Genomic DNA, 23,488 nt, shown 5'->3' on the forward strand with positions numbered 1-23,488 from the left:
TTGAGTGAAAGAATAGATCCTGATTTGGTTGGGAGTATTCATTGTAGATTATGTTTTGGATTTGCTGAGGATATGAGGAAAGATAGCAGATAACTTGGTTGAGGGCAGGGAGGGGGTAGGCACATTTCAATCATAATGGATCTGAATGAGAGATAAAGCAGGTGGTATCAGGTGAGCCCTTACAGGGGAAATAAAAACAGCAATTTGGTGCTAATCCCCACTTCTGGCCCAGATATCCCACTCCTGGATCCAGTTGATCAGAGCATTGGTGACTATTGCCCAGGGCTGTTGATGGTAAATGCAGCTCCATTTGTAATATGACCAAGTCCATACACACTTGAATCATGGATAAGCAAGTGGAACTGGTGTATATTACAAAAACCTGGCTGAGCAACAGAAGTAATGTGGCCTTCTCAGACATGTAGCCCTCCAGGTTTTGGATTCTTCGGTAGACTTTAGCTGCCTCAAGTCCAGGGTTGGTGAGGGGCTGGTGATGGTCTTAAGAGATACCTTGTCTGTGTCTCTACTTTAGGAGTGATGGGATATGAATGCCTGTACCTTAAGAGCAACAGAGTCAAGGAGGATCCCTTCTTAAGCTCTTGGATCTTGTTCCTAGGAGCTCCCCAGGCTTCTTGTGCTGGGGCACTTTAACCAATATGTCTTGGGGGCAGGTTCTGAGAGTTCATGTCCTCCATGACAATCATGAATCTCCCAAGTAACATCTGGCTCAGGTCATAGAGATTGACATACTTTAGACCTTATTTCTATTGTAGAGGAGATCATGTGTGATCTAGATATAGAGGGTATTAGACTGAATCCTTTGTTGTAATTAGATCACTACCTAATTGAAACAAGACTTACCTCTACCTGGGACCTCCACACATTACCTGGTCTTTAAGATGCTCTATCCAGCTGAAGGATTCCAAAAGCCACTTCCAAAAGCTCAATCTGGCAGTTCCACTGAATGCCCAGTTAAATCCTGGAATAGGAGATAACCCAGGGCCCTCAGTGTGATTCCTCCCAAGCAGGCTAATTCTGGAAGGCTCTTTGGTTTATTCTGGTTTAATGGTGACTCAGTGATTGCAATGGACTCTACATTGAAGACCACTCAGAAACTGCAGTTGGTCAAAAATGCAGCAGCTCATGTACTGGTGAATCAGACTCACCATAATCATATAACAGCTATGTTACTATCATTGTGTTGGCTACCAATAAGTTTCTGGGTGCAATTCAAAAGGCTGTTTTTAATCTATGAAGTCCTATATGGCCTGGCACTTAGATACTTACAGGACTGTCTTCTTTAACTAGAAGTGGCCCATCCAGTGCATACAACCCATCAGATCCCCTAGATCTGTAAGATGAAGGACGAGGAGACCCACAAGCAGTGTTTCTCAGTTGTGCCCCCCCCTGCACCCCCATTGTAGAGTAGCCTCTTTCCCGGAGTTAAGCTGCCACCTTCAACACTGTCCTTCCAGAAACTGTTAAAGATTGAACTGTTCCTGAGGGCATTTGATGAGTGGGAACTGTCACATTCTGCTTTTATCCTTATTGGCAGGAATTATCTTCTACTTTGTTATTCTGATTTTAGATGTCACTGAAAATTGTTCTGTTTTTATATGTTGTGCACAGCTGAGAGTTGTTTGAAGTCTGACAGTATAAAAACACAGTCAATCTACCAATGGTTGCCTGCTACAATATTTGAGAGGCAAATACCAGACTGATAGATACTTATGGTCCTTTTAAAAAATATTTATGGTCCTTTTACCAAATACCAGACTCTGATAGACACATAAGGTCCAGTTATGACCCTCTTCTACTGCCGTTGTAAAGGAATTTAGCTCTGGCCTTAAGAATGAGGTGGGAGAGGGGAAAATGGTTACTCAGCCCTTGGAAAGTAAACAGCATGAGAAAGAGACTCAGAACAGTCCTGCCTTGACATTGTTGTCCTCCAAAAAGAGGCAGTAAAGATTTTGGACAAGCTTTCAAGATTCCGTCCCTACAGCAATGAAGTAGTATTCCTGGAATAATAATAATAATAATAATAATAATAATAATAATAATAATAATAATTTAGTAAACTTGTGTGCCACCTGACTCTAATGACTCTGGGTGGCTCACAGCAATCAAACAAAGAAATTACAATAAAATCAATAAAAGATAACAGATAAAAATAAAAGATGGCAAGTGCAACAGACCAGATGGAATGAAGCACCAAAGCACCAAACACAGCACAGTGGGGGCCATCCGGATCTCGGAGGAAACTCATTCCAAAGGACAGGCACTGCTACAGAGAAGGCACACTTCAGGGGTCCCAATAAATGACATTATTTAATCAAAAGAACCTGGAGTGTGCCAACCCTGCCAGATTGAATAGGCCAGGCAGATGCTATGAGAGGCAAATGGTCCCTTGCATAACCAGGCCTTGTGCCATGTAGGACTTTATAGGCAACAACCAGCACCTTGAATTGCACACAGAAGCAAACTGGCAACCAGTGCAGCTCACCAAACAGAGGTGCTGCATGGGCCTATCGAGGCATAACCATCACTGCCCACACTGCTGCATTCTGGACCAGTATCCCTGTGGTGATTTTTTCTTGACATGGCCCACCTCACAGTGCTGACAGCAACTTTAGAATATAATTCCTTTCTACTCTAACATCAGGTATTAATCCTATGTGTGCATCTGTGTGTCTGTGTGTATAAATAATGTGTAGAGGAAGGGGGTTGAAATGGATGTTCACCCAGTATTTTTCCATGGAAGCATCATAATCTTTCAGCCAGAAGTGTTTTCCTATCCTTGTAATATAGTAAAAAAATTATCTGAACCTGCAATACATTATGTTAGGGTGTGTTTACTACAACTCTTACTTAGAGCTGAGTCATTGAGAGTTGGGCAGCATGCAAGTTTAGATGATGATGATGATGATGATGACGACGACGACGACGTTTTCAGCCACAGTTCTGAACTGAGAAAGATTTAATGGCAAAATCTGATATGTTTACTTTTGTTAGGGGATCTAGACTAATCCACTTGCAAGGGTTTGTCACTATTTCTCTAGCGCGAGCAATAAATTAGTATCAGCCTATTTTGCAGTTCATTTATGGAGATTTTCCTTCTTTCCATAATTCATTTTACAGCTGCATGCTCTTGCACATTTTCAGCCTGACTTATTGTAGATGTTTAAAAGTGATTGTGATCACTTTGTCCCTGCAAATAATACCAATGAGACAGAAATCCACTCTGTTTACATTAGAAGTTGAAAGTATCTAAGTTTGCACATTTAATCAATATGTAAACTGAAACTCAGGCAGTTTTTAAAATTAGCACTTTCCCAAATTTTGCAATGTAGTTAAATGTGTGCAAGATTGTGGATAATGGGAAAGAGCACAGAGAAATGCATCTGGTAGTGAAGAAATATGGACATTGTTCATACTAAGCTAAATGTCTTGAAAAATGCACCTAATAGGCAAATTTGCATAAAATTTGTCTATGAAGAGCAGAGGCATCTGTTAAATTCAGAGGCTTCATCACAATCACAAAATATGCATTGTGACATTGTGATGCAAGCTCCATCCCTTATTATGTGCATGGGTGTCAAGATGCAGATAAAAGGGGGTGGGGTTTGCATTGTGATGTTGAGATACACATTTTGTCATTTGCTCTCCTTGCCCTCTCTACAGACATCCATGATTACGAGGAATACCTGAAAATGAATCACATTTTCATGTGCATCTTTTTTTAAAAAAAGCATCTCCAGCTATAGAAGTGCCTAGAAGTATGAAGCTTGATCCCTTATTAAAATCTATGCAATTTCCAACGAATATTGGAGAGAAGTGGGAGGGGAAAGGAAACACTTGCATTTCACCTCCTAGAGGTACCTCTGTCACTGCCCCACAGGCCAGTATTATAGAATATAATTTTAAATGATGGAAAGCTAATGTGCCATGACCAATGCAAATCCAAACTGCGTGATATTCAGGGAGGATGGTTAGCTATGCAGCTACAGATTAACATCTAACTCTATGCATTATGTGGCAGCCACAGCTGCTGTTGGAGTTTCCTACAGGAAAAAATATGACACTATCAATAATATATCCACAGAGAATGTATCTGCATCTCTAAATTCTCATTTACATGTACCAGGGAAACCTCACTGAGTTGCCTAGTCTTCTTAATACAGATTCAAAGGTGTTTAAATACGTGAATATAACCCCTGTGGTTGGTATCTTGGCTGTTGCTAAACCGAGGAGCTATCCTTAGGGGAGCCTGTCAATCATTGCAGAATATTCTGTGAAGTGAAGGCAGCCTATGTTACTTCAAGTCATATTCCAGGACTTTTTCTCCTACCATTTGCACAAATGATAGCTAGAAACCATTAGGATATAAAAATTAATTAGAACGGAAATCATTTATTTATTCATCAAATTTCACCACTGCCCATCTCCCCCCAAGAGAGGAACTATGGGCAGTTTACAACAAAATAATCCTGTGCTCTTGCCTTAAATTACTTTTCATCCAAATCTAGAGCTTTGCAGTGTAGTATACTTGTAAGCATGTTGGTTGCACCTCCTTTGTGCTTCATCCCCCAGTTCTATTGTACTAAGCATTCCTAAGATAAAGTCATTCTGCAAAGCAAAAACAATGTCTTACATTTTGTTTATGCCTTCTAGTTAGTCCTCATCACCTTGATCACCTTGACTGACCAGACTGTCACCGGACAGAGTCCTGCTGGTCACAACTTGCTTTCCATTCATCTCGAAGCCCGGCTTTCCTTCTCCAGGTTCGGCCAAAGTCCTTGACTATTGGATCTTCCTATCTCCTTGGAGGTCGGCCGATAGGTCTTTTTACTTCTCTTGGATACCATTCAGCGACTGCTGTTGTCCAACAGCCATCCGGCATGCGCGCGACATGTCCTGCCCAGCGTAGCTTCCGTTTTCGATATTCAATGATGACATCATTTATTCCACTTCGTGTTCTAATCTGGCTGCTTGGGATGAGGTCTCGGAGAGAAACTTTCAGCATGGAACTTTCCATAGCTCTTACTACTCTTGAAAGCTCTTCCTCTTCTGCCTTTGTTAGCGACCATGTTTCACTTCCATATAGAACCGCTGATAAGACAGTCGAATGAAAAAGATTAGCACGCAGTTTTCTGTCGGTCTTCTCATTCTTCCCTGATGGATTTGTATCTAGCCCATCCAGCTTTCCTTCTTCTGACCAGTTCTTCTCTTTGATTGTTGTTCATTTTGATTAGCCATCCCAGGCAGACATAGCGGTCACCCTCTTCAATAAGTTCATTCTGAAGCCTCATTTGGAATTTTGGAAGGTTCCCTGTCTGCATATATTTTGCTTTAGTGTGATTCGTCTTTAGACCCACCTTTCCGCTTTCGGTGTCAAGTTGTCGAAGCATTTTTTCAAGCTTTCCAGCATCCTTTGAGATCAGTACAACTTTGTCTGCAAATCTGAGATGGTTTATCTTCTCTCCGTTTATATCAATTCTGTCTTCCCATTTCATTTTGCACATGAAATTTTCCAAACAAGCATTGAAAAGTTTAGGTGAGACCGAACTGCCTTGCTTTACACCTTTCTACACTGGTATTCCTATTTCGGTTTCAAAGAGAGTAATATTTGTGAAGCGGTTGGCATTTGCTTCTTTGAGCAGCGCGATGTAGTCGGAGTTGATTCCTTGTTCACTGATCGCTTGCATTACTGCATTGACTTCAACACTGTCAAATGCTTTATAGTCCACAAATGTGATCGCAAGCAGAAATTTATATTCTCTTGACTGTTCAGTGAGCTGAGTAAGAGTGAATATATGATCAGTAGTACTGTACTTGCTTCTAAAGACAGCCTGGTCTCGTGGCTGTTGCTTGTCTAAAGTTCTTGTAAGACAGTTTGTAATCACTTTCGTGAATAGCTTATAGATCGTCGATAATAAGCAAATCAGCCTATAATTTTTGAGATCTCTGTGATCTCCCTTTTTGTACAGTAGGACTGTAGTGGACTCCTTCCAGCAGTCAGGAATTTTTTACATCTCTACGTACCTGGTGAAGTGCTCCGCCAGTGCTTTCCATAGTTCATGACCTCCAGTCCTCAGTATTTCCGTTGTTATACCATCTTTTCCTGGAGCTTTCTCCAGTGTCATCTGATGGATGGTGTCCCAAACTTCACTTATTAGAACAGGCAGTATATGCTCGGTCGTGGCAGTCAACGGTGGCATTGGAATGTCCAAACAGGATGCAAACAAGTCCGTGTAGAATTCTTTGTAGATTTGCTCAACATCTTGCTTTCCTGTCTTTTATTTTCCATTTTTATCTTTTAATGCTGCTATTGTTGTTTTACACAGTGCTATGTCCCATTTGCACTTTCTGATGCTGCTTCAAGAAGTTTCTGCTCTCGGAATTTCTCCAGATCTTCTTTCAGTTTCCTCCGTATTAATTTGCAGAGGAGATAGTATTCAACATTATTCTGAGCAGTTCTAGCCATCTGACTTCTCTTTTGAAGAAGCATTTTGGTCTCTTCTGAAAGTCTTCCTTTTGCCTCTTTTGCCTTCATCGTTCTTGCTTCTTTAGTGCATTGCATCAGCTTCTCAATGAAGTTGCTATAGTCTTCTTTATGATTTTCTACCATGTTCCAATTCATCTTTGAAATGCTTTCCTTCAGGACATTTTCATCAAGAGATTTTGGTTTGCAAATAGTAGGATTTTCTTCTCGATCTTTTCATCAAAAATTAGTCTTGCCTTTAGCATCCGGTGGTCACTGCCTGTATTAAATGAAGGCACTACAGAGACATCTTTCAATAATCTTCTTTTGTCGATCAGAATGTAGTCAATTTCATTCTTCTTCCTTGCATTCGGAGTGATCCAGGTCCATCATCTTTTAATATTCTTCTTAAACCAGGTGTTGCCAACATACAGTTTGCTGGTTTCCACCATTGTTGCAAGCTTTTCACCTCTTTCATTCCTTTCACCAGATCCATACTTCCCAATAAATTTTTCCCCTACAGCTTGTTTTCCGATTATCATGCTGAAGTCGCCAATCACCGTTGTATATGTCATTTTCTGAGACAGAGCATTTGAGACAACTTCATAAAAGCTATCCACTTCATCGTCATTGCTCTGACTTGTTGGTGCATATACCTGAACAACCTTGAGTGTGCTGCTGGGGCTTAGTTTAGTAAGAAGAGATCTGATCCTTGCTGATGAAATATTGTACAATATTATTTTTGAAGACCATTCCTTGCTAACAATGAAACCGATTCTTCCAGTTGTTAATGGGCCATCTCCTTTACCAAGTCTTACTGTGCTTCTGTCTTTCAAGGTTGCTTCTAGCTCTCTTGTGTCACATTTCACACAAACCAAGGATGTCGCACCTCAATTTGGCTTTTTCTTCCATGAGATGGTTTAGATGATCATCTGTCACTAATGTTCAACAGTTCTAGGTACATAGCGAGAGGGCCATGGTCGATTGGGATGGTGGCCTGCCTCCTGAGATTCTTAGCAGCCTCTGGTCGATTGAGCTCCACACTGCCACCTTAGCACGGTTCGAGGGACCTGCAGGGAACTGAGGCCCATTTTTGTGAGTTGTTTTAGCCACAGATTTGAGTCACCCACTGGCTAGGCTGTCAGTGACCTGTGTGCCTTCTTAACTTAGCTAGCCATGAAACCCTTTGGCCAACAGCCTGACACCTTCACGGCTTGGTAGAACCTGCCAGAGAATACACTCCACCATACTTCACCATCAGACAGCCAGGGCCACTGCTGCACCACTATGAGGTGTGAGGTAGGACTTTGCAGCAGGTTAGTCCTCATGTTGTTTGAAGATTTAAAAGGGTTCGGGGAAAGTTAATCCAGGTATACAGATTTGATTCACAAGGATGTCATCTTGAGTTTTCTGTCATTTTAAAAGCAGCTTCCCTTTTGCACTGTATCATCAAAGCCTTTCAAACACAGCCCAGATGGATCCTGGAATGTGAAAATGTCTTCTATTCTTTGCTCAAATGTTATTTATATAACATGCTTGGCCAAATCTAAATGTAGTTTACCAAAGACCATGTAGCTTTTCTTGTCTGCCATGCAAGCGCTTTCAGCTGAGTCTAGCTGCACCATTTTGGAGCAACATTTTCCATGAAATGGAAAACACCCTGAGTCTTTGTCTTGCCAAATCCAAGCCCAGTCAAGACTGGAACTGAAACAAAAGTGGTACATGCAGCTGCATATCAGGAGCAGCTTCCTTTGATTCCACATATCTAGTATGGGAAACTTTGGGCACAGAAGATAATGTATCTGCTAACTCTACTTATGCCAACTCATAAGTATGCGCTCATATAGCTGAAAGTTTCTTAAACTGACACAAGGAAACATGAATGACAGTTTTCAGATGTGATATGTTGACATACATTTGTAACATGAATCTGCCAATCTGCATGCTGTATGAAACAGGCCACACTGAAAGCTGTTGAAGGCTTCAGAAGCACCATCTCTTTCATCCTTTGATCACTGGGAGCATCAAAAGTAGAGACATCAAACAAGAGATTCCAAATTTGGCCCTTGTTATCTCTGCCCTGTTTTCCTCTGACTACAAGACTCGTAAGCTTCACTGCTTCTTACAGGAAGAACTCTTCTCTTCTCCTCTTCAGCTGTGAAGACAGATCATTAAGAAAATGCAGGTTTTCTGTCAGAGCCTGTAACTGCCTTAATGAATCCTACTTGTTCTTTTGGACCTTCAGCATTCCTCTCTACATACTCTTAATGACCTTGGTTCTACTCACACATGTCTATTCTGCTAAATACAGATTCTAGCAAATGGACTGGGGGATTCAGGCAAGGTTATCTCGACATTTTCCTTATGGAAACACCAGCAAACTCTACTGTATCATTTGTAAGAGTTGTTGCTGCCTTTTACAACTTGTTTTCCCATCTCTAAATGCAATTGTTATTGTACATTCTATATTTGGTCTTCAAAAAGAACCTTCAAAAAGTTCTTTTGGAAAGTATTTGGTATCCTGTTCATTAGAAGACATACATATATGTATCCTCCTTATGTTTCCAAAACTTTCTGTTGGGATATACATGCAAGTTCCTTTCCTTCTTGATTTGTATCTTCTCTAGTAACCAGGACTGTTTCTTGAAAGAGAAAATACTCAGCCAAAACAAAGAATTCTGCATAAAACAGCTGATACTATAGAGGGCATGGGAGTGTGGCATTTGTCAAGCACAGAAGGCTCTTGAGCTATGAGTTTCTATGGTCACTAACCATGCAATAACTTTCAAAATAATGAATTATTGTGATGATGATGTGGTGGTGTTTTTACTGCTGCTGTTGTTTCTAAATTATTAGGGCAACTTAGTTTTGCCAGAGCAATTATTCTGTGCTAGTTAAGTGTGGGCTGGATGGAATGATAATTAAATGGATGTGTAGCTGGCTTGAAAATCATACTCAGAGAGTGCTTCTGAATAGCGCTCATCAAACTGGAGAGAGGTATCAAATAGGCTGCTACCAAAATCAGTCCCAGGTCTTTGGCTCGTCTATATTTTTATTAATGATTTGGATGAAGACGTTAAGAGCACTCGGGACAGAAGATGTAAATAGGACTCAAAATTAACTTGATAACTTGGAGAAATGAGTTGAAAGAAATAGAATGAGTATATGCACAAAGATCTTAAATTAGGAATCAAGAAGTCACATTTGCGAGATGGGCAGCTACTGTATATAAATTTGAGGAATAAATTAAAAAAACCATGGGAGCCAGTTTGGTCTAGTGGTTAAGGTGCTGGGCTAGAAACCAGGAGACCATGAGTTCTAGTCCCACCTGAGGCATGAAGAGCCAGCTGGGTGACCTTGGGCCAGTCCCTTTCTCTCAGCCCAACTCACCTCACAGGGTTGTTGTTGTGGGGAAAATAGGAGGAGGAAGGAGTAATAGGTATGTTCCCTTCCTTGAGTTATTTATAAAAATAATAAAGGTGGGATAGAAAATATTTTTTTTTAAAAATCCAAGTTGTAGGATGGGGGATATCTAGCTTCACAGTGGTACTTGTAAAAATGATCTTGGCATAGTAGATTTATTACATTTATATCCCATTTTCCATCCAGGAGTTTATGGTGATGTACGTAGCACCTTTCCTCTAATGTTTTCCACACAACAACTCTGGGATTGGTTGGATTGAGAGAGTATGATTAGCCCAAAATCACCTAATGACTTACAGGGCTGAGAGTGTATTGAAACTGAGTTTCCCAATCCTAGTCCAACACCTTTACACCAGTATGAACCAATAATGCAAAATAGCTACAAAAAAGGCAAATAGAATTTTAGGATATAATTTCCAAATCATGAAAAGTAAACATTCCACTTTATTCTGCATTGGCCATACCCCATCTCTAATACTGGGTCCTGTTCTGGGCATCACAGTTTAAGAAATATGTGGAAAACCTGGAACAGTTCAGAGATGATCCAGACAAAGATGATCAGAGAAATAGAAATTAAGATCTCCAAAGAGAAATGTAAGGAACTGGATATCTTTAGACTTGAGAAAGAAAACTAAGCAGAGGGCATGATAGCATTCTTCAAATAGCTGTTTCAAGACCCGTTCAGGTCATGGAAAAATGGTTTTAAGATACAAGGTGGCACACCCCAACTGAACATTGGGGGTGAGCTTCATAACAATAGGAGCTATTTTACAGGGGAACGAATCACCTCAAGAGGCGGTGGCTGTTATTCACTGGATCTGTTGAGGTAGAGACAAGACAACCATCTGGTTGGGATGCTTTAATTTGGATCCTTTCACTGAATAGGGAGTTGGACTTAAATGGCCCCTTCCAACTCTAAGATTCTATGGTTTTATTATTCAAATAAAGATTACAGTAGATCTGTACTATTTTGTCTTTCTACTTTTCTTAACTATTATATTTTAAAAGATTATGTTTATATGTTGTTTCTGAAGCATTAGCTGTATCTCTTTCTTCAGGGATCTGGAGAGAATTTCCCCTCCTCTAAGATTTATTTATTTATTTATTCGATTACTGTAGCCATCCATCTCAGCAAGTGACTCTGAGATGGGTGGCTATAAAAATCAAATAAATAAACTCTAGATCCCTCTCCTTGGCTTTCAGTCTGTAATGATAAGCCCTTAGATATACTGCTTTCCCAAAGCAGCAAGAGATACACATTTCCAGTCAGTTGCAAAGAGGAAAAAAAATCCAATGTTTTTTGTCTAAGAGCAGCTTCCTTAGCTTGATGAATAAATTGCAGTTTTGCTGGCACTGTAGTTCTATCCTGTGACAATAAATCGGATTATTATGATTTCAGCTAAGGAGAAGAAAAGAGAGCTGGTAACAAAAATGATACCATTTTAATAGTAAAACAAAAAAAGAATTAAAATCTTGAAGCAATTGGTTGGAAACTGTAAAATGGAAGGAATGCTTCCTTCCTGACACTTTGCTGCCCAATAATTCTGAGTGGATCTGGTGCTACTGTCTTGCCTGAAAGGACTTGGATTGCAAATTAGGGATTTGACCCACAGCAGCTGCTAGCATTTTCTGATTGTGGCAAGGAAAGCATTGTTCAGCATTGTCAGAATGGAGCTTCAGCTCATTCAGTTGAACATCTGTAAAAGTCTCCTTGAGAATGTGAATCCAGAAATCATAAGGAGGATCAGAGATAACAAGACTTGAAATCCCAAAGCTGGGAGGTTGGACCCAATGTCTTAAATGGCATCTTCCAACTAGAAACCATTAATAGCTCAGCTAGGCTACAAAAATGTCTCCTACTTTCTCAGCTGGGCTACAGAATGTCTCCTACTTTCTCCATGCAACATGAAGAGAGATGCAATATCCTTGAGGAGGCTACAATTTAGCTACAGTGAACATTTTTATTCATTTTCACAGTTAGTAATTTATTTACCATTGAACAAGCCTTCACTGAAATTCCTGTTTCAGCAGGAACAGGATCAGATCCAGGACTAGCAAAGTTCTTAAAATTAGCCTTCTTTCAGTCACTGGGAAGACCATCACTGTCAGCTGCACTTTCCTTTCATATGCCCTCCACATTCTTCCCTATCTTTTCTCCTGTGTCTCTTATCTTGGTTGTCCTGTCCTGCCTCTGTTTCTCTTAGTTTAGATCCTCCTCACTCTGCTAATTTCAAGTTCTGATCTTCCCATTTCCTGACCTGCCCAGTGACACCCCAGAGGAACGGGGTATCTAAGGGCTCTTTTGCATAACCTGCTAACTGCTTCAGCAGTCACTCTGAAAGGGCTTGAATGAAGGATACAACCCTCAGCTCACCACTCTCTCTGTAGGAAAGCAGCCTTTTTTTCCCACCATGATGTAGAGGAAGTAGTCAAGTACAAGGGGGAATCAACTGAGGGGGGCTCACATAAAAAGTACATCAATGGAAACCATGTCTTCAAAAACTCACCCAGTAGAAAGAAAAGTGATAGGGGCTGTTTTCCTGGCTGAAGGGTAAAGCTGAGGGAAATCCATCAATCAGGAGCTGTTCTGAGCACCTGGCCAGCACCATTGCCAAAGCATGGGTTGAAATCTGAGTAGCAGTTTCTTAAACCACTGATTTCAGCACAGGAGGCTACCATAGCAGCTCAAGGCTGCTGGGTGGAAGAGCCCTAAATAAGTAACCATTCCCTTGTATGGTTTGCTGATTTCCAATTGTTAATGATTTCCTGACATTCCTGTTCATTAATGTGCTACAAAACTACTGTGAAAGATTATCACATAAAGAGGAATATTTGCCATATATTTCCCATAAGTTTATTAAAGTAATATTAACCATTTTTAAGCAAAACATGTTACCCAAAATGGTTGATAAGTATCAATACTAAAACAGTCCTTCCCTCATGATTACAATGTAGGAGACAAGATACACAAGGAAGAAGTTGGGGAGAACCTAAGAACATATAAGGAGTGCCCTGCTGGACTGGACCCCTGGCTCATCTACTCCTGCAGTCTGTTCTCACAGTGACCAGCCAACTGTACAAGGAACCCACCAGTCAGCAGATGGCCTTCAGAGGCAGTCACACTGCCATCAAGGCTAATCACTGTTGATTCCCACAGGAGAAAAGCAAGCATAATGGAACTGGTTCTGGCTAGGTAATTGTTGTGGGGAGCCCAAAGCAACTGGTTTCTCAGGGGAAGCAATGGATAGTCCTAATTTTCTTCTCTCCCTCTGCACTGCATCTTGATGAAATCAGTGCATGGATAGATTTCATACCCAAGTGTTCTGAATTAAATTACACTCACAAGTAGGAAAACACTACTTTAAAACTAGAATAGTTAAATACAACTTAAAGCAGCCTCCATTAGGGCCTGAGAACAAGATGAAGGCAACATAAAGAAGACATGTCATATAAAAATGGCTACCAGGGCATGTTCATACTACAGTCTGATGAACATGAGAATGAGCCCTACACATCCTATCAGGACAGGTCTAGTTAGATTCTGGCTGGTTTACTTATTTACTTATTAGATTTATATCCTGGCTGTATATATCCAGGAAAGAGTAATTACTTTATTGTGGTCTCATCCTTTCAAAAAGTTTGCGCTGTGCTACAGATACCATCACTCTATCCAACAATTAATATATACCCCCAGATCAACCGTAACCTGATTTTGAGTAAATCTACCATAACTGGGAAAAAATCAAGAGGACCACTTGATGGAAGCAAAGATATAGAGAAAACACTATCTCTTTGCTGCCATTTAACTGTCTCTGGATTTTTACAACCCAGATATGGTAGCCTTAGCTTCAGGGATATTTGTGAATTCAGAGTAGCAGATTTATTCATCTTCATTCAGCTCCATTTAGCAATTTCTTTGCCTCTTCATCCTTCCTTCATTCTTCATGAACTGCATGTTACAAGAAAAGTTTGTGCATTTCTAAATCTGACATTCCCTTTCAATCTGAAGCCTTATTTCTTTTGATTTTATCATGTATTAAGAACAACACTCAGTGAAGGCTGAAATTTACTATGGTTGATGTATTTACAGATTGCTGGATGAAACCTTAATAAAGAAGAAGGGTTTCTAAGACAGTGACAGAATGTGAAACGCTTATACAACCAAGACCACCTACTGGGATGTATATGGAAGTTGCTATTAAAATGGAGAAGTAAAATATTGTATTTTGCTGCTTTTTCTCCTTTTTAATGTAATGTAATGTAATATAATGTAATGATTTATTTATTTTCTTTGTTTTTTCTTTCTTTTTTTTCTTTCCTTTTTCCTTTTCTTTCCATTTACATGATTAAGTGCATCTATTTTTGGAACAAAGACAAATAGTGGTAATATCAATATTAATATTATGGTTAGAGTGTTATTAATTATTTCTTAAGATGATATATTAAACCTAGTTCTGTACATTTAATTAATTAATTTTAAAGTTTATGATAATTGTAAATCTTTTGTTTATTTACTGATATTTTATACTTCATCCACTATGTCTCTTTTTACCTTCTCTCTTTTTTTTATGTTGTTACTAATTTTGTTCCTTAAATGTTTTAACAAATAAATCATCAGATTGGAAAAATATAAAAAGGAAAAAAAAGAAAAAAGAACATTACTCAGAGTCTACTATTTGCTAATATGAGCACACAAAGGCCTTACCCCATTTAATGTAGACAGATCACTATTTTCCTTCTACTAACTTCTTTAAGTTCCATTTCTCAACTAATTTTTTTAAAGTTTCAATTCTCAACTAATTTCAACCACTTCAGGTTGAGTTTGACTTCTGGTGACTTTATGGACATATCTATATAGTTTCCTTGGCAACAAGTCGGAAGTGGTTTGCCACTGATTTTCCCCCCATTTTTTTTAGACTTCCCAGTCTGGCACACAGTATTTCTTTGTTGTCCTTCATCCAAGTATTAACTAGGATGCTAAGGAGGCTTTTCAAGATCTGCCAGGATGGACTAGCAGTTGTTAAATTAGCTTTTCCAAATTTGGGGGCTCCAGATGTTGGATTTCAAATCCCATCATCCTAGTCAACATAGCCAATTGTTAGTGATATAAAAGAAGCACATCATTGATTTTTTATAAAGATCACTTTTGAAAAATCCACCCAAATGGTCTTTGCTATGACATGAGAGGACAATACCAAAGGAATCTACTAGTACCAGTCTACCTTTGGTTAAAAACCTAGACAAAAAGATTGTAAGAAATGCACCTGGGAAAAGTTATATGGAGAAAGATAATAATATATCTTACATTGAGAAATTTTACTTTGAAACAAAGAAGAAATTTCTAAAATGAACAAGGACATCAGGGAAATTCACATCAGAAAGAAGTGTTTTCAGAGAAGTTACATAAACAAGGAAAAATTGCATACAAAAACTGCATTTTAAAGTTGTGGACACAACTGGCAGATTGTGATTGTATCTTAATATAATTTGAAAATGCACTAAACATACAGTATATTGACTTCCATATCCCTAATCAAGGATACTGTCCTGATTACCAGGAAACACACTGAGGCGAGGACTTGGTCTCTAATATTTATTAGTAATACTTAACAAGAATCCTAACAAACTGAGAAAGCGTGGGAAAACCCAGCCATATAAACCCCAAAGGTTAAGGCGGTCCCGATCTGTGTCTCTTTGAATGGCTGAACAGTTCCTCAGTGCTATGCATGCGCTTGACAGTCTGGGTGAGAGCCCCCTGCTCGCCATCCTTACTCATGACAGATACGATGACTTGGAGCCCAACATAGTTTAGGAATCTCCCATTAAAAAGATTTCAGGAAATGGGTTATGTTTCATCCCTGAAATTCTTGAAAGAGGTTGTCACTCTGAGCAAACAACACAGGACAAAATAGATGTGCTGTCCTAGTATAAGACAGTTTCCTTGTTCCAAGTAAAAATATAATATTAAAATCAAATTAGTGTTTTGCAATGTTTAAAAATTACATGTATCTCACTGTGGAAGTGAACTTTGCAAAGTAGCTCTTTTTGTTCTAACAGTACAGCTCTTGTAAAGCTTCTATTCCCTAAGAGGATCATGATATGGCTTAACACCATCCATCCAAAGTTCAGCAAATCTCAGTCCCATTGATTTCTATTTAGGAGATTTAAAAGCATGCTCACTGTCTCACAAAAATAAAGTTTGGCTCAGGAGTCCTTAACGAAGACTGGATCAAGTCCACAAAACAAATGTCTCAATAAAACAGGGGGAAAAGAAAAGCAGCATAATGCAGTCAGAGAGATAGACCTGTTTCAGTGAAGTTCTGTCCAGCTAGCAGTTTTTGACTTTTGACAGGAAAGATGCAGAAGGGAGTTCAAAATGGAGCAAACTAGAAGTATGCAGTTATGAGAGCCAATAAATCTTTCATATAGAGAGACAGTATTTTTTTCTGGCATTTTTTACACCATTTTGCTACTTTAAAGAGACAGCATGAACATGGACATTATATGAGTGTTTAATGTGCTTGCTATATTAGATATAAGGAATTCAAAATTCTAGGGCAATGTAAATCATGAAAAGCTTTTAAACCAAAGGCAAGCATTCTTTCAAGGTGACTTTATTAATCCAGATTTTATGGCCTCATACATCATAGGAAAAGACTGAAAAAAAGTCATTGACTGCTGTATGTGGCCCCTGTTGTGCAGCCGAGCAGACAGCAATCATCTGTAAAATTGAATGCTTTCCATCTAAAATTAATTAAATTAGCTACAAATCCATAAATAATCTACTTGGATCCCACTGTATCTCCCAGGAGAAACAAGTTCTGAGTGGGGTGTACCAGGAGACCATTTGTGGAAATTAGGTGATTATTACTTTAACATAGTCATCAAATTAATTTTTCAGAAGAAGAAAAATGCCAAGCATTAGAAGTAGGTACTACTGACATGGTGTACAGCCTGTGAAATGCTTTAAATTAATTGGATTGGAGCTTGGAGGATATTGCCAACACTAACTATGGTAATTTGTTTGCCTTTAGGATCCAAACAGAAGATTCAACAATATTTTTAAAATTATCCCAACATAAAATTAATCCTTGTGTAGCAAAAAGAATATATAGTTATAACTACTCTACTAATAAACTACTGACATTGGCTATTCGTTAGGGAAAAGTCATTACAGATTTCCAATGCACTTAGTCAAAGAAAAGTAGTAAGATCAACAATAACAACAATAATGGATAACAAGGAGAGTTTGTGACACTAATTTCATGCGAAATCATGTTGTGCATTAATGGAAAAGGACTCTACATTCTCATCTATCAGTTGTTTCTATAGTGTCCTCTCATAAAAAGTTTCATTGCTAATGGCTGAGCAGCCTGTGGATGTTATACATGTGCTGTTTTTGCTTATTTGAAGAGGTAGGTAGGTTGGCTTTGGAAAGGAAAACCAAAAGTAACAGTTGATGGTCTTTGTGGAGGCTTTCCAGCTTTTAATGGTGATTTACAGAGGCTGAATAATTGCCCATGTTCTCCTTGGTCCCCACCAGCCATGAGTTGTGTGGGCCAAGGGCTTTAAGATCTTTTCTCTCCCTGAGCATCCTCCCAGTCTTATTAATAGTTGCAGAGTTGTTGGCTGTTATTCCTGTTGAATGACAGTTCATCTCTTCAGACATTCTGAGGCTGTTTTCTCCACTTCTGCTTATTTGGAGTAGGTTTACTCTGGAGAGGAACTCCATGCCTCTCTCCCAAAAATAATGACATGCCTAGAGGTCTCACATATGGTTTACAATGTTGACAAAGATGCACTGCTACCTAGTTGTTCCATGGCAATTCAGAAATAAGTTATATAGAGATCCATCTTTATTTGTCTATTACAGCAATAGTGGACAAGTTTTCTCAGACTTGGGGTTGCATTTTTTCCATATTTTTATTCACCTATTGGTCACTAGGAGGCATGTTTCATGCTATAGTGATTCCCCTGTGTGGGCAAAATGAAATATTTAATGAAAAAAATGTTAAAAATCATACCACCCACCAAAACTGGCTATTTTATTACTGAATTTTGGTGCTGCAATCTTGGGGTGCTCAATGACCACACATTGGGACCTGAGAACCGTATTCATACCTTGGGTTCCCACCCCTGTTTTACAGAGATAGGGCTATATTGTAGCTCCAGAGCACTGCAAGGAAAAGCTGTTATTAGATTTATTTTGTTGTTCCTTTTTCTCCCATTTCAGGACATGATGATTATAATCTGCTGTAGGCAATCAGTTCAGCATGAATTCCTCCACAACAGCTGAAGAACTTTGCCTACCAACTCTTGCCTCAAGAGAACCTTGCCTACCCAAGTTTACGATGAACAGATAATATGGTAAGGAAGAAAGAGATACAGCTTTTCTATAACCCTATGACCACTGGGACTCTCTTAGGTCCTATACGCTGAAGCTGAATGACTGCTTCAACATCAATTCATTTTGCACTAACTGCAGATCATTTTCATCTCAAATATTTTAAGCAAATCTGCTATAAAATGAACAGGAGATCTTTAGTTCTCAGGTGTCACCTTCATCAAATGCTGAGTTCACAAAGCATTTCCTTAGAGTTCAAGAACCTGGACTTCCATTCTATGATTAATCCATTCTGTTAGAGCATCTTCTTGAAAGTCACAGCAGTCAGCTCCTAAAAATGGAGGGCCAGTAGGAGATTGACTAACTGCCTTAATATTACAATCACTGGCAGAATCTGTAAGCACTTATTTGGTTATGATACAAAATAATGAATAAGCATTACTGTATCTATTCCCAGTGCTAATTAGATAATAGAACAAAGTTACCTCTGCATACATGATTAGATCACTTTATTTGTTGCATCTTCAACACCTTGGACAAGTAACCTTTTTCTATCAGTTACCTCCACTCATGCTTGAAGTTAAATGAGACACCCAGGAGTGCTTAGAAGACAAATATTCTATATAGTGCGAGGTGACATTACCTGACCATGCGGCCACTATTAGCACTAATGTCAGCACTTGTGCAATCTCTCATAAAAAGATACTCTGGAGGCAATGAGAGGTGCTCCTGAGACTCCTCTTGAGTTCTTTTGATATGGGAGTTATTATTTGCTGCTTGAATATTATTCCCCAAAGAATCTGCTTTATTGTTCTTTTGCATCAGCATTTCATTCTAAAGTGGTATCCAATGGATGTTTAGATTTACTTTTAAAGTCTGAGAATCACTACAGTGTGTGATTCTAGCTGCTACACAGGATGGTGATAAGAGAATGATTGTTGTATTCTGATTTGAGTTTGAGATTTTCCCGTTCTCTATAAATGGCAATGGCTTAGATCACATATAATGCTAAGTCACACTGTGTTTTATGTAGTGTGATACACAAATTCATCTATTATGGCTTAGTGTTATATGCAGACCAGACCATTATAGGTTTTTCAGCCTGGTTTAAACATCCTGATTTTGTATTGTTTTGAACATGAACAAGATAGAAGGTTCAACTACTGTAGTGAAGCTTGTCCTTAATTATATCTCCTGTGAGCAGGCACTTGGAAAATAAAATACATGCTAGGTTTGGAGCATGGGAGGTGACAATATAGTTGAGTCTAGAAGATTTTCCTTTGTATGCTTACAATTTCACTGAAAAATATGAGGAATCTTATTACCATAACCATTATTTGTCTTGTTGGGGAAAAGACAATTATTCACATATTTTCTCTGATAGCTGTAATTGTGATTGGGGAAACCATAATTCTCACCCAACACAGGAATGTCAGTGGCTTGGGAGAGCTATCAGACAAATCTTACATCTTCTCTTGTTTGGTCTTCAAGTGATCAAGCATTGTATGATAGCTAACAACTAAGGTTGTTGCATTCTGCGCTATTAAAAAAAATTAAAACCCAGAACCCAAACAGCCCAAACTAAATTCTGCACTGTTATTTTAATAAAGGGAAGAATATAATATTTTGCATGCTGAAGGTACTAGATTTGATTCTAGAAATCTTGCAGGTCTAGAAAAATTGCTGCCTGAAATCCTATAGCACTGCTACCAGCATTACTGGCCTAACTGGACCAAAGCTTGATTACTACCCCCACCCCCAACTCTTAAGCAATGCAAATTTTGCATATGTTCTCACATTTTTCATTTTTCTCCAGCTTTGTAGGGTAAGAAACCATGCAGGGCAGCCAGCTGCTGGAAATTTTATTCATCTACAGGTATATCTCTGGAACTCTAAGTACAATCCCATTCTGAGTTTTTTTATTTTGGTTTCCTTTTTTTTATCCCAAAGAAATACACCCAGTTACCCTACTTATAAATTTACTATTGAGGTCTGCATCTTTATGGGGAGCCACTTGTATGCTACTGATCAAAGGCCATGGTTCCCAGGTCTCACCAAGCCACCTAACTGTGGGACTGTGTTAATATAGTAGCCTAGAAATAACTTTATAGTTGGTCTCACATAGCAGCTTCAGCTGTGGGAGATTTTAAGGAGCTACAGTACTTGTCCATATGAATCTTTCCTATTCCTCCAGTTAGTGCACTGATAATATCAGGCCTCCTACCCACCAAGATAAAATCTTATGTTGAAATTCCAAATACTTTAAATTAGTTCCTTTTGTTGTACTTTAAATTATGAGCTCTAGTTGATGCTCAATGTAGATATGTTTTACAGCAAACGATGCTTTACATTAGGTATGCAATTTAAGTCATCATTATGATTTGTTATCTATAAAAGTGCCTAAAATAATCAGGAAACAGTTTATTGATGCAATGCAATGCACATGTCTTGCTCCCAAGCTCATTGGAAGAACTGAAATAAACATCTGGAGAATATTCAGCATTTAAAACCATTAAAGAAGAATTTTGAGCAGAATTTCTGGGAAGGTATTAATTTCTGCTCTAACACTATTGAAATAAGAATGTACTATATGCTAGAATATTACTTCTGATTTCAGGTGAGATGGATTTTGAGCAGAGAATTTCAATTGTTGGATAGATGCCAAGAAAATATTATGATAGTAATATCACCTCCATCTTACTTTGGATTTCCCTGAAGTTTTTTTTTTTCCCCTATGAAAGAGATTTCAGTTTTTCTGTTTAATGGGAACTTCAAATTTCTGTTGGTAGTTGTTTTTGGTTTATTTTATATTGGAAGGAGAAGAGAATGCTAATGTTATTTTCTGTTATACATCCTTCCACTACTTTGCAGCCTTCCTAGCTGCCCTTCGCTGCTATGATTTTACTTTTTTCCCCACTGGTTTTTATGTGCTGTTGCTTTTTATGTGATTCTGTGTATTATACAGTATATTAGGCTTTAATATATTAATAATTTTAAATTATTGTTCTGATTGCTGTTTTTTGTTGTAAACCGCTTCTTACTGTAAAACTGCTGTGAATATTCAAGTAACCTCTTTTTTTTTCCCCAGGCATTTGTGCAACCCTGGGAAAATGTGCAGCTGTTTTAAGGAGTTATTCATTAAAGCCTATATGATTCTTGAAATAACCACATTTTTTTTCACCTGATTTCAGTGGGACTTGCTTTAGAGCAAGTGTGTATAGATTTCTAACAGTAACTGAGGATGTCGAAGGGATAAATGGGGCCAAAAAATAGCTTTGTAACCTAGATCTCCATTGCACTTGAAGCTCATCAAGAATGGCCTGATTTTGTTTAGTGAGCAAATGTTATGCCAAAGTATATAGCTATTCATTCCTTACCACCACCTAAAGGCATCAGAAACAGTGTCAATTAAGGCTGTGCAAGCATCAGATTCAGTTCCCAAAGCATGCAAGGGCAAAAATGTAGCATATCTTTGCCCAGGATCATCAGCTAATTGCTCTAAACCAGGGGTGTCCAACCCGCAGCCCTGAACAGCTAGTAATGTGGCCCCAAAATATTATTTTGCAGGGGGGTTTTGCAACTCGTACCTTGCAACCGGCCAAGCAGGTGACAGCAGCCAAGGGAAGGTGCGGGGTAGGGCATGCACAGTGGAGGGCAGATTTCGGTGTCAAAGAAAGAGGAGGCCCGGGAAGAGCGGTGGGTGCACTGCAAGCCACAAGGTGGAGAAGCAAGTCGCCGATTGGCCAGCCCCAGATTGCCGCTGGGGTGAGCATGCCATCAGGCATTTGCAGCAATGGGCAAGAAGCACGAGGTGGGCTCTTTCTTTTCCTGGCAGGGCTGGCAAGGCTTAGCCTATAAATCTCTGCACCAGGAAGCCAGGGTGGGGGGCTGCCTGCCCAGCCCCCTCCTCCCAAAGGAGGGGTTTGGGAGACGTGGCGCTGGAGGTCTCCGGGGAGGGTGGAAGAAGGAATTTAGGGCCGATCCCTTTTGGCTAGAAAGGGATCGGCCCTCCTGTCCTTTCCAGGGCTGCCTGCACTGCAGCCATCCAGGGAGGCGAGGCCAGGGAGGGGTCCCCATGTGGGAAAGCCAGGGTGGGGGGCTGCCTGCCCAGCCCTCTCCTCCCAAAGGAGGGGTTTGGGAGACACAGTGCTGGAGGTCTCCTTCAGGGAGAAAGTGTGAAAGTGTGCATATCAAAAATAGAAAAATGGGGAACTAAGCCACATTGCCCTTGACATATTTAGCTCCTCTATGTCCCTGACATCTCGTTTGGTGCTAGAAAACAGCTTTTGCTGGATCTTTAGCAGTCCAAATCAAGAAGTTTCAAGGGGACCCAATGATGTCAATACTATGGGTCTGATGTTGAAGAAGGACAATTACATGATAAACATTTATCTGAGAGCAGCTGAAGTCTACGTTAATAGCAATAGTCTTTCTTTCCTTCAGTTCTCTTCCTGTTTTCCTCTACATATCTCACCAGGCCTAACCAATTCATAGCTAAGTAATTTATGATTTGGTTGCAACTAATAAATCCAAGATCCATTATGTCATGGATCATCAGGGCCCCTAGACTATGTCCATGGATCTCCAAAATAAAATAGGACATTGATTTTCTTTTTAAAAATATTCTTAAGAGGGAAAAATGCCCCACAATTCATGAAACCACCAAATCTCACATTTTGTATTCTGATATGGGTTTTTTTGAGATCCACCATGGCAGCAGTGAAATATAAATTTACTCCAACACTTTTTTGCTCAGATGGTGTTTCAGCTAATTCAGTTTGGATTACTGCAATGTGCTCTACATGGGGCTGCCCTTAAGGACCACCCACAAGTTACAGCTAGTCCAGAATCCAGTCGTGCATGTAGTGTTGGGCACCCCTAAGTTCACCCATTTTACACTCTTATTTGATTATTAAACTGCTTTGTTTATTTGCCTACCTAACAATTTACAATGGGCTTGTTGTGTTATTTCTTTAAAAATATATTTATTTATTATTTATATTTATTCCTAAATAAATTTATTCCAGCATGGCTTCAACGTCATTTCAACAGAAAACAGAACCCAAAAAAGAAAAGAAAAAAAGAAAAATTGCAGATGAAGGAAGAGTATTCAACGAAAAATGGACAGATGAGTACTTTTTTTATCTAGACAAATACTAAGGCACTATGCTTAATTTGTAGGGAAAATGTGACAGTTTTCAAAGACAATTTGAAATAGCATTATACGGAAAGACATGCTG

General features: G+C 39.2%; 1 long non-coding RNA gene across 1 annotated transcript in view; it reads left to right on the top strand.

Moving 5' to 3' along the window:
* The window catches only part of LOC134492277 (uncharacterized), a 40,463-nt gene extending 20,355 nt beyond the window's left edge, over nucleotides 1-20,108 (top strand). Inside the window, exons 2-3 of the long non-coding RNA XR_010067417.1 lie at nucleotides 18,138-18,271; nucleotides 20,065-20,108. This is a non-coding gene — a long non-coding RNA (uncharacterized LOC134492277). The remainder of the gene's footprint in view (nucleotides 1-18,137; nucleotides 18,272-20,064) is intronic.
* The last annotated feature ends 3,380 nt before the right edge of the window (nucleotides 20,109-23,488 follow it).

Source organism: Candoia aspera, chromosome 2 (assembly GCF_035149785.1).
Source record: "Candoia aspera isolate rCanAsp1 chromosome 2, rCanAsp1.hap2, whole genome shotgun sequence".
NCBI classification, from domain to species: domain Eukaryota; kingdom Metazoa; phylum Chordata; class Lepidosauria; order Squamata; family Boidae; genus Candoia; species Candoia aspera.